The sequence below is a fragment of the Ovis aries genome, chromosome 25 (assembly GCF_016772045.2).
Source record: "Ovis aries strain OAR_USU_Benz2616 breed Rambouillet chromosome 25, ARS-UI_Ramb_v3.0, whole genome shotgun sequence".
Taxonomy (NCBI): Eukaryota; Metazoa; Chordata; class Mammalia; order Artiodactyla; family Bovidae; genus Ovis; species Ovis aries.
The window spans coordinates 43,205,383-43,218,246 of record NC_056078.1 but is presented as its reverse complement, the minus strand read 5'-3'; the positions used below and the strand labels follow the sequence as shown (position 1 = coordinate 43,218,246).

The 12,864-nt window shown below is 42.0% G+C and overlaps 1 protein-coding gene across 5 annotated transcripts in view; it reads right to left on the bottom strand.

Moving 5' to 3' along the window:
* MARCHF8 (membrane associated ring-CH-type finger 8) overlaps window positions 1–12,864 on the bottom strand; it is a 111,805-nt gene that overhangs the window by 88,063 nt on the left and 10,878 nt on the right. Inside the window, exon 1 of one of the 5 annotated variants that reach the window (XM_042241154.2) lies at window positions 3,650–3,694. The exons of the other annotated variants lie outside the window; for them this stretch is intronic. The gene's annotated coding sequence lies outside the window, so the exon portion shown is untranslated. Of the gene's footprint in view, window positions 1–3,649; window positions 3,695–12,864 lie in introns of those variants that run through there. 5 annotated transcript variants of the gene reach the window in all.

The following is a 12,864-nucleotide window of genomic DNA, read 5'->3' as shown; positions in this document are numbered from 1 at the left end:
ACTTTTAACATGCTGTTTTTCCCAGTCAGTTTCGAAGTATCAGGTTTTAATGAGACACTAAACTGCAAAAGTTTTAGTTCAGTACACACAGCAATTCTTTTTCCCTTCAAGTCTTCCTGAGGTATAATTAACATACAGCACTGTGTAAATTTAAGGTATACAGCATAATGATTTGCCCTACATCATGAAACATTACCACAATAAGCTTAGTGGCCATATGACGTCTCACATAGATACAATATTAAAGAAAGAGAAAATACATTTCCTCCCTTGTGATGAGAACTCTTAGGACTTAACCCCTTAACAGCTCTCATATGTAACACACAGGAGTGCTAACTGTGTTTCTCAGGTTGTCCAGGACATCCCTAAGGGCCTTTTACATGAGTGTCTGTACCTCTCAACCACCTTCACCCAACGTCCCACTCCACCCCCACCTCGCCTCCAATAGCAACAAACCTCATCTCGTTTTCTGCAAGTTTGCTTGCTGTTGAAGCACAATTCACCTACAGCACCATGCTGACTCCTGGTACACAACACAGTGATCCAACACTTCTATGCGTTTTAGAATGATCACCGAGATAAGCATGCTATCATGCCACTATGCAAAGATATCATGTAATTACTGACTATATTCCCCACACTGTGTATTTCATACCTACGAATCATTTATTTTGTAACTGAAAGTTTGTACCTCTTAATTTTAACCTAAAGCCCAAACTATGAAACTCCTAGAAATAAAAACAGGAGAATATCTTTATACCTTGTGTGTAAACAAGGTGCAAAAGTATACGACAAATTCAATATAAGGAGGGGCACCAGAATGTCTTAATTAACACTGGGTAGTATCAATACGAGCTGACAGTTTTTAAACTATGTAAGTAAAACCCACAAATGTATGTGTGCGTGCGTATGTGTATCCACACACCCACAAACGTATCCCGGCTCTGTCCACAAAACAGGAGTGGAAGTAATGTCGCTAGCTGCATGCGCCAAGCACCTGGACCTATTCCCCACCAACAGGAGCAAGGCTCCCTGAAGGAAAGCTGACTTGAGGGCTGAGGCACACAGAATGGGCCCAGGGTAGCTTGTTGCACCAGAAAGCAAAAAATGTTCAAAGAATTAAGGAAATATATAAAAGAATCTAAGTAGTGAATTATAGGCCACTAAATAATAAAGTGCCATGTCACTCAGTTGCGTCCAACTCTTTGTGACCTCATGGACTGGAGCCCATCAGGATCCTCTGTCCATGAGGATTCTCCAGGTAAGAATACTAGAGTGGACTGCCATGCCCTCCTCCAGGGGATCTTCCCAACCCAAGGATCAAACCCATGTCTCCTGCGTTGCAGGCAGATTCTTTACCATCTGAGCCACCAGGCAAGGCTCCTCCATCCATGGAATTTTCTAGGCAAGAGTACTGGAGTGGGTTGCCATTTCCTTCTCCAAGTAAATACAGAAGGAAGGAAGTATTTCATTGTTGGATGCTAAAATCATCATTGGACGCTAACACATGTGGGTGAATGTTCAAAAAGGAACAGGATTCCCTGGTGGCTGAGTCGGTAAAGAATCTGCCTGCAAAACGGGAGACCCAGGTTCGATCCCTGGGTCGGAAGACCCTCTGGAGAAGGGAATGGCTATGCACTCCAGTGTTCTTGCCTGGAGAACCCCATGGACAGAGGAGCCTGGCAGGCTACAGTCCACAGAGGAGCAGAGAGTCAGACACCACTGAGGGACTAACACTTCTACTTTCTGATACTTAATAACGTCAAAGGAAAAACCTGTATCTTGGCAGTAGAGAAATCTGGAAAACAGTGACTTAATCAAGCGTCCAAAGTCATCATCAATATTGCAACAAACTAGCATTGGGGGCTCCAAACGTCTTGTGCTGAGAACAATAAAATCACTTTCCTGTAATTCTGTCTACAATGTATACCCTGAATCTAACCAGGAGGAAATTTCAGAGAAACACAAATTGGCAAACATTCTGGAGGGAAAAAGAAAAAAGAAAAAAACTGGTCCATAGTCTTCAAAAAGGTCAAATGTCAAGGATGAAAAACTCAGGTTAAGGAACTACTCCGAATCAGAAGAGACTGAAGACACACGGCAATCAAATTCAGTGTCATTCTGGACGGGACCCTGAACAGGGGACTCAAGAGCAGCAACGGACATTCCAGGGGCAGCTGCTGGAGGGGCGCTGTGGAGCCTGAGTTAGGCAACAGCACGGCACCAGCCATTAGCCTCTCACAGGGTCATGCAAGAGACTGCCCCAGGTCTTAAGAAAGACACGACTTAGACTCAGATGAATCAGAGAAAATGCATTTATATACACGCATAGAGAGTGATAAAGCTAATGGGGTAGACTTCTAACAACTGGTAAACCTTAGTAAAGGATATGTGGTAGTTCTTTGCACTCTTACACTCTGTCTCTAAATCTGAAATCATATCAAAATTAAAAGTCACACATAAAGCAAAAGCCACAACTGTAAAATCGGAAAAGTGTCTGGATAAACACAAAGGACAAACAATCACTTCCCTCAATATATAAACAAATTGTATAAAGGAATCAGAAAAAGCAGTAACATCCCCAAAAGATTACTGGGAGAAAATATGTGCAGCCAATTCACAAAAGGAACTAACGTACTTTTAAAGGAAAAGCAGTAACAAAAAGCCAACTTCACTAATAATTTAAACAGGCAAAGGAAGATAACAATGAGGTGTTTTCCATCTGTTAAATCAGTTATTTTCTTTTTTAAAACACCCAACATTGGCAAGAATATCCTAAAACGGCCACTCAACGTCCTGCTCGTGGGAATGTTACTTAGAAACTTTCAGCAATGCACTTCAGCAGTATAATCTAAGAATCTTAAAAATATCCATACCACTTCACCCAGTTCATGACACTATCCCAAGGAAGTCATCTGAACTGTGGATTCGAGTGTATGCCCAAAGTTATTCATCAAAGGATATTTCCAGCAGCAAAGTTCTTTAAAATAAGCAACAGGGAAGTGGTTAAATAAACTAAGACAGAATCATAAAATGCAATATGCAGACCATAAAAGGTCTAAAAATGGGAAATGTCAGGCAATAAATGTTAAGAGAATACAGCTTATAAAAACGGGCATTCAGGATGACTCCAATTAGGTAAAAAAACAATCAGTAGTACCCAGGAAAAAGTACTAATTACGAACATTGACTGTCTGAAAAGTAATAAAACAAGGACTGCAAACACTTGGCCTAGTCTCAAGTTTATCTGTCTTGCCCACCCCTTACCACCTGCCCCTACCCAAGACAGAGCCACAATTCCTTCCAAGGCGGTACATTTGCAATTACCTGCTTCTGGCTCCCTCTTAGCACTCAGCATTTCTTGAGGGCATGGCACCATCCCCAGTTGCACTCATTAAACATTTGCTGCTTAATATTTACAAATTCTCCCATCTCATTTCATACACATTTAAAAAAAAAAAGGAACTGGCTTTATCCAGCTACTGAAGTCACCTCAAAAATGAAATCTAAATTGAATATGGAAGTTCACCAAGATGCAGCTTCTCTTTCCTTTGCCTCTTTCAAATAAAAACATTAAGGAGAAAAGCGCTTTCTCTCAACACTCCAGACTCACAAGGCAGGCTTCAGGAAACACCGAGACGCCACATACCTGATGAGTGCTGTGTGCCGGGACCCCCGGTGCCATTGTCATCTCAGGCCCGCATCAGAGAACACTGGTTTTTAAGTCTAATCATTAGCTGCCACCAAAAAACACACCCATCTGCACGGCGCAGCGCGCAGCCACTACCCAGGGCCACACCTGGCTCAGCCCCACCCTATTCCCCACTGAATCCACCTCCACTTGGCAACTTTCCACCTAATTAGATGAGCAGCGCACAGTCAGGAGGAAGAGGCCCTGAGCAAGGCTGGCAACACGGAGAAAGCAGACGGGAGGAGCATGGCCACAACTGTGGCACAGGGCTGACCGAGAGGCGCTCATCAGCCAGCGACCTTCGACCGAGGCGATTTTTGCCACACGGGGGACTTCTGGCAAAGTCCTAGAGATATTTTTGGTTGCCCTAACTCTCGGGACGTTACTGGCATCCAGTGTGAAGAGGCCAAGAGAGCTGCTAACCATTCTGAACTGCACCAACAGTCCCCACAACAAATTATCCATACCTAGATGCCAGCAGTGCTAAGGCTGAGAAAACTGCCATGAATTGATTTATCCACCGACACAGCAGAATCTAAACCCAACTCAGCAGGAACAGGACACACAGTGGACAAAGGAGACTTGAGGCGTTTCATGACACGTAAACACACACACACACACATGCACACGAAGCCTCCTCAGCCAGACGCTTAAGGCAGAGGAGAGAGGCATTCCCTTGGACCAGAACTCTACTGCAGGACTTGGGAACAAGAACATCACAATTCAATGAAAGTAATAAGAAAACCTCTTCTTCCTCAAGGGCTTGCTCTGCCACACGTCACATATTTCTTCAAAGACTGCCTCACAGCAGACACTGTAAGAAGATAACACTATCAGAATTGCCCAGACTGGTAAACATCTCCACAGAAGTTGGCAATGCACCCACATAGTTGATGACAAATTTAGCTGCCTATCTCAAGGACCTAAGAACCCAAACTCACAGTTCCCAGCTTAGCTTAAAAGTGGCAAACATTCAAAGACCATCCAAAGAGAAGAAAATAACAGTGCTCCTTTCCCCACACAAATCATCAAAAACTACATAAGACTTAAGAGAAGCAACATCTTCAAAACTGAGAACAAAAAGTATTTAGTCTGCACTTCAACAAAAACCTGCAGATAAAAAGGAGTTTATATATCCTATATAAATGCCATTATTATAACTCAGTTAAGGTTAGTGACCTCTGTGGCATACTACAGCATCTTCTTTCTTGATTACTTTAACAATTTTATCATGTCATGACTTCCACCCATGGGAGGCCAGAAAGTTAGAGAACTCATCCAGCACCATCCCTGGCTGAGACTCACATAATTTTGACCTGACTCTGACACATCATTTGCCAGTCTGACCTTGACTTTCGTCCCTGCAGGGTTACGAAGCATCCCGCACTTAAGGCGGCCCATTTCAGTGCTGGACAGGAGCATTAATAAGTGTTAGAAGCGTGTCCATTACCCTGAGACAAGAGCGGCCCTCCTCCCATCCGCAGGCGTTAGCTTTGCCCTCAATTAGTGCTGCGAGACGAGAAGGCCGTGGCGCCCACTCCAGTGCTCCTGCCTGGAGAATCCCACGGAGGGAGGAGCCTGGTGGGCTGCAGTCCATGCGGTCGCTAAGAGTCGGACACATCTGAGCGACTTCACTTCACTTTTCACTTGCATGCATTGGAGAAGGAAATGGCAACCCACTCCAGTGTTCTTGCCTGCAGAATCCCAGGGACGGGGGAGCCTGGTGGGCTGTCGTCTATGGGGTCGCACAGAGTCGGACGCGACTGAAGTGACTTAGCAGCAGCAGCAGCATCAGCAGTATTGCGAGAACAAACTTAATTACTTTCAATACATTAGTACTTAAAAGTTCCTGTAAAATTATCTTATCCTCCTCACCCCAAACCCTTTTCTTCTCCAGGCTGTAAAATGCACTCTCCTCATGAACTCAATTATGATTCACTGAGACAAAAATAAAACCCCAGAATGGAAGAAACAGAAGGAATATTAAAGATCAACTAGTTCAAACTCAACCCTACTTTTATAAATGAGTAAAATAAGATAGAAAAGGATGGAGCAAGGCTGCTTGCCGAAAGTCAGGCAGCTATACAGGAAAGCTTGGAGTGGAACTCAGGTTTCCTAATTCTTAAGTCTAATCTCTGCAGAACTGTATCAAGTTGTATTAGATGCTGTTACTAGTAGAATGGACATTTTTTTAAGTTTTATGATCAAATAGAAAAATATTTTCAGTTTTCACAAGTTCAAAACAAGTCACATCATCACAACCCCCTTATGAACTAGTGCAACTGCGATCATTCGTACTTTATGGACGGAAGAAACCCAGCTCCAAGGCCTCCAGTAAGCACTGAAGCTGGCTCTAGAAGCCAGATTCTTAAGCCACTATGCCACCTGGGTGAGCACTGGAGCACCCCTACACCATCACAGCTGAATTAACAAACTTAAGACTTCCTGTGAGTCTTTAAAATGCTAACACTTTGATATAATCTAATCTAAAAGACACCATTCCTAAAAACATATTTAAATTATTTTTTAACAAGTCAAGATAAATTTAAAGATTTACAGTTTATAGCCTCCTGGCATAAAACGAAAGGTCATTTTAACTTAAAGAATTAGGTTATAGTATTACAGTATCATCTTCAACATCAACTACCCTGAAGAAATTCACCAAGAAGCAAACTAATCTTTCTGGGGAGTAACACAGGAGGAACTCATTTATCACAGGGAACTTTCTGAGAAACCCTAGGCAGGCAAAGCTTCATGCTCTCAATTATCTCCCACAGGCTCCTCCGCATGAGATGTGTGCCATGAATAATATATAAGCACTAAGCAAACGACATGTCAATCTGCCTAATTCACACAAATGCGATGAAACATTAAGAAGTAATAAAGGTGTGGACTGACTGAATACTTAGGTTAAGTTCCTTTCCACCAAGACCCTATTAAAATAATAAAAGGATTTTCTTAAAAAGAAGCAGCTTACACTTCTCAGAAGTTAGAGTACATGTACTTTTCCAATAAGGACAAGTAAAGGCTCTGCATATTTTATATAAAACAAATAGAAGACTTTCAAAGGCAGAAAGAAGAAGGCAGACTAGCTAGGGATCTCAGGATTCAAGGAATGACGTCTTGTTAAGTGTCCTGAGTTTTCTTTTTGTCCCATATAATCCAAAGGTGGAGGCAAAGAATTGGCAAATCCAGAAACATCAGGAAGGCAACACAAGCTCCAAGAGAAGCTTGCTGTTCCAAGCAGAGGAGTGGAAAGCGCCAGCCTGCAAAGTAAGAACAATGACCGCCTCCTCCAGACAGACGTGGGCTCCTGTTCTGCTGCGCTCGGCTGCTCCAGTCACATCCGGCTCTCTGGGACCCTGTGGACTGTAGCCCACCAGGCTCCTCTGTCCATGGAATTTTCCTGGCCAAAATACTGGAGTGAGTTGGCATGCCCTCCGCCAGGGGAGCTTCCTGACCCAGGGATCAAACGTGCATCTCCTGTGTCTCCTGCACAACAGGTAGATTCTCTATCACTAGCCACAACACCACGGCGAAAAAACCTGTGGTCACATCCCTACCCATGCCAGCAAAGACCCAGGGTAGATAAGACATCTTCTCTCACCAAGATATAACCAAGCATCCCAACATCCTCATCAGGGTGGTGTCAAGAGGAGGTTGGGTAAGCAACTGGAACTTTCTTCCTTACCACTGCTATGTCTTGGTTTAAAAAAAAAGGTGGGGGCAGGGCTCAGCAAAGATATAAAGAAGAACCAAAAGGAAATCTCAGAACTGAAAAATACAATTACCAAAATACAAAAACCAAGAGATGGGTTCAGCAGAATGGTGTAGACAGAAAAAAGCAGAAGACAGACAAATAGAAACTACCCAATCTGAATGGCAAAGAGAAAAATAAACTGCAAAAGAAAAATGAACAGAGTCTCAGGGACCTGTGGCCTATAATCAAGAGTCAACATTCATGTCACTGGAGAGAAATGAGCGGAAAGTACTGAAATAATGGCTGAAAATATCCAAATTCGGTAAAAGATACATTTACAGACTCAAGAGTCTGAGCAAACATCTGAGCAAACAGGATAAACTCAAAGAAATCCTCAGTAAAATGTAAACAGTTAAACTTCTGAACACTGAAGGATAACAAGCCTTGAAAGCAATGAGACAGAACACACACCTTTCCTATAGGGGAAAAATTAATTAAATAGCAGCATATATTTCAGCAGAATATAGAGAGGTCAGAAAGACACAACAGTTTTCAAGTACTGAAAGAAAAGAACTGTCAACTCAGAGTCCAATAGCCAATAAAAATATCCTTCAAAGAGGAAGGGGAAATCAAGACATTTGAGATAAAAGTAAACTAAGAGACAGCATCACCAGCAGATGTACTCCCAAAGGATGAAACAGCTAAAGGAAGTTCTCTGAACAGAAAGAAAAACCCTTAAGGTATTAGCAAACAGAATTCAGTAAATACAAAAAGAATCATAAACCATGACCAAGTGAGGCTTATCCCAAGGATACAAGATTCTTTTTCAATTTTTGAAAATTAATCAGGAAAAGGGAGGGAGTTTGGGGCTTACATATACACACTACAATACATAAAATAAGTAGCAAATAAGGACCTACTATATATCACACAGAACTGTGCTCAACACTCTGTAATGACCTGTATGGGGAAATCTTTCAAAAGACTGGATATATGTTATATGCTATGTAACTGATTCACTTTGCTATACAGAGTGAATCAGTTACACAGAAAGTATACACAAGCAGAAAGTAACCCAACATTGTAAATTAACTGTACTTCAATAAAAAATTTTTTAATTAATCAACATAATCTACAGCGTTAAGAGGCTAATGAGTAAAATCATAGGATGATACCAACAAACAAAGAAACAGTGTATGACAGAATTCAACATCAATTCATTATTTTTAAAAAAAAATCTCAGAAAAATAGGAATAAAAAAGAACATACTTAATTTGAAAAAGAGAATCTATTAAAAAAAAAAAAAGTACGACTAACATTACACTTGATGATGAGAAAATCACTGCTCTGCCCCTAAGACTGGGGAAAAGGCATCTCTTATCTAATACAGCGCCAGAAGTTCTAGCCAGTGCAGCAGAGCAAGAAAAGGGAAAAAGGCACACAGATTAGAAGAAGCAAAACTGCACCCACTTTCAGATTACACAGAACATCCCAAGGAAACTACCAAAAAAAAACCTCCCCGAATAACAAAATTCAGCAAAGCTGCAGGATGCAAAATAAACATACAAAAATCAGCTGCACTTCTAAACACTAGCAATGAAAACGAGGACGTGGAAATTAAAACACCATCATTCACAATCATGAAAAAACGGCATATTAGGTATAAATGTAAGAAAGATCTATGCTGAAAACTCTCAGATGCTTGTGAGAGAACTCAGAGGACTAATAAGAAAGTAATGGATGACTATGTTCATGGACAAGACTCAACAAAGTGATAACGTCTATTATCCCCTAACGAATACACTAACTCAAGAAGATTCCTGTTAAATTCTTTTAAAGACTTTTGTAGACACAGACACAAATATTTTTAAATGTATATAGAAAGACAAAAGCTAAACCACCTTTGAAAGATAACAGAACGGGAGAAATCAGTCTGCTGAATTCAAGACAAGGTCTGTATAGTCAAAGCTATGGTTTTTCCAGCAGTAATGTACAGATATAAGAGCTAGAGCTTTTGGACTCTGTGGGAGAGGGCGAGGGTGGGATGATTTGGGAGAATGGCACTGAAACATGTATAATATCATATATGAAACGAATAGCCAGTCCAGGTTCGATGCATGATACTGGATGCTTGGGGCTGGTGCACTGAGACGACCCAGAGTGATGGTACGGGTAGGGAGGAGGGAGGGGGGTTCAGGATGGGGAACACGTGTATACCTGAGGCAGATTCATGTTGATGTATGGCAAAACCAATACAATATTGTAAAGTAATTAACCTCCAATTAAAATAAACAAATTTATATTTTAAAAAAGATATACAGATGTAAAATAAGCATATGAAAAGATGTTAAATATCATATGTCATTAAGGAATTTCAAATAAACATGAAATATCTCTTCATTTATTTAAAAAAAAAAAAAAAGGAAGGCTGAGTGCCAAAGAACTGATGCTTTCAAATTGTGGTTCTGGAGAAGACTCTTGAGAGTCCCTTGGACAGCAGGGAGATCAAACTCTTAAAGGAAATCAACCCTGAATATTCATTGGAAAGACTGATGCTGAAGCTGAAGTTCCAATGCTCTGGCCACCTGATGCACAGGAAAGATTTCCGCTTCCCTCGATGTTGGGAAAGGTTGGGGGCAGGAGAAAAAGTGGGTAAGAGAGGCTGAGAGGACTGGATAATGTCACTGACTCAATGGACATGAGTTTGAACACACTGCAAGAGACGGTGAAAGACAGGGAACCCAGGAATGCTGCAGCCCACAGGGTCACAAAAAGTAGGACACGACTCAGCTACTGAACGATGGCATGGAGTGACCGCAACCAAGGCTGTGTGGCACCAGCAGAGAGACAGACACACAATCCAGTGGAGCAGAGCAGACCCACACAAGTATGCCCAGATGATGCTTGATCAAGCAATTCAATGACGGAAAAATAACTTTCCAACAAACGGTACCAGAGCAATAAGGGAAAAAAGTGAACCTCAAGTGAAGTTTCAACCCCTTAACTGAGACAGTTCATTCACTTACACGTGCAACCTGAGACCATAAAGCTTCTAGGGAGAGAAAAGCATTTTAAAAAGTCTTTAGGGTTCAGGGCTAGACAGTAATTAAACTTGACACCAAAGACATGATTCCCAACTGGAAAAATTTATAAACTGAACTTCAAAGGGTGAAAAGGTAAGCCACAGAGTCAGAGAAAATATTTGCAAATCACTGACAAAGGACTGCTGCTGCTGCTGCTGCTGCTGCTAAGTCGCTTCAGTCATGTCCAACTCCGTGCGACCCCATAGACGGCAGCCCACCAGGCTCCCCCGTCCCTGGGATTCTCCAGGCAAGAACATTGGAGTGGGTTGCCATTTCCTTCTCCAGTGCATGAAGTGAAAAGTGAAAGGGAAAATAAAGTCGCTCAGTCGTGTCCGACTCTTAGTCCTTTACTGTATATAAAGGACTCTCAAAACTTAACAACAAAAACCCGATTAGTTAGTGGGCAAAGGACAGGAAGAGACTTTCACGGAGAGCACAGACACGTGGCAGACACAGCAGCGCCTGTCCCATCTCACTGGCCACTGTCGCCGTGCACCCACTCAGTGCCGGCCGACTCTGCGATCAGGGAGAAGCCACTGAGAGCCACAGTGAAGCAGCGTTACATACCTACCAGAACTACCAAAGTAAGAAACGGTGCCAACACCAGAATGTGGGCAAGGGCAAGGCGAGACTGAGTCATCCTTTCAGCACCGGTAGGGATGTGAGATGGTACATCCTCTCTGGAAAACACTCGGGCAACTTCTTAAAACAAACCAGGTGAATATCATACAGCCCAGCTACTGCACTCCAGACTTTTATACCAGAGAAATGAAGTAATATGATTACAGGGAAACCTGCACACAAATGTCAGCAACAGCGTCATTCAACTAGGTGTTCTTCAGCAGGTGAGTGATTCAACAAACTTTGGCACATTCAGATCACAGAATACTACCTGGAAATAAAAAAGGAATAAAAAAGAACTATTTGGACATGAAACCACCACGATCAATCTCCAGAGGATTCTGCTGAGTGATAAAAGCCTACCTGAAAAGGTCACATAATGTATAAATTCCATTCACAGAATATCCCTGCAAAGACAAAATGCAGAAGTGGGAGCAGAGATCCGAGGCTGCCAGAGGCTAAGAGCCAGCGGGCGCAGCGGAAGCTACAGAGAGTAACATACAGGGTCCTTGTGACGACAGAGAGTCTGCGTCTGAGCTCCGCAGATGTCAGCGCCACGGGCGTGACATTGTACTAAGACTTTCCGAGCCGTCAACTTCGGGGAAAACTGGATCTCTCAAACAGGAGCTCTCTACGTTAGTCCTTACAATTGCATATCAACCTACATTTACCTCAAAATGAAAAATTAAAATTTTTAAAAAGGAAAGAAAAAGGACAAATCAGAAGGCCACAAATGAGGGAAGAGACCATTCAAGCAGATGAAAATTATTTCAGCTATTCTTTAAAGACAGAAAATATGGGAATAGTAATTAAATTAGCAAGATGGAGAAAGCCATAATAAAAAGTATATGAAATAATAGATAAATAATGAGCTAATTTATCTATAAGATGCCAAAGAGCTTGTGCCTCAGGTTATGAGTAGTAGTAAAAATATTGGCTAAAAATAAAGATAAAAAACAACTGGTACTCTGGCCACCTCCCCAAAAGAAACCGCTACCAGAAGTGGGGTGCTATCATAATGAAAACCTCAAGAAGCTGCGTTTTCCTAGTCACCATTTTGTAGGCAGTGATAAGCTTCATGACAGAAAATGAAAAGATGATGGTCCACTTCTGGTGACTGAGAAGACAGTTACAGAATCTGCTGACGGCTATAATTCAGAAAACAGATCACGCACGTGATGACTTTAAAACCGTCTGGGGAACAACTGGAAAATGAAACTTCATTTTCTATTGGCTATTATTTACTATTGGCTGTTGCTCGCAAAAACCAAAAATATGTTTGGCTACTGGTACTCTGAATCAACCAGAAATATCTTTACTGCTGACATGGAGAAAGTTTTAGTGGTCTGTATAGAAGATCAAACTAGCCACATTTTCTTAAGCCAAAGCCTAATCCAGATAATTAATGAGGCTGCTACACTAAATGAGAGATTTTCAATGAAGATGAAACAGCATTATATTGGAAGAAGATGCTATCCAAAACTTTCACAGCTAGAAGGAAGTCAATGCCTGGTTTCAAAACGTCAAAGGACAGACTCATTCCCATTAGGGACTACGGCAGCTGGTTGCTTTAAGTGAAAGCCAGCGCTCAACTATGAGAATCCCACGGTCTCTGAGAATTATGCTGCGTCTCCTCTGCCTGCGCTCTATGAATGGAACAGCAAAGCCCGGGCGGCAGCACATCGCTTCACGACACATCACTACAGATTTCAAGCCCACCGAGGCCCAGTGTCTAGGAAAAGAGACCCCTTTCGAAATTACTGCTCACT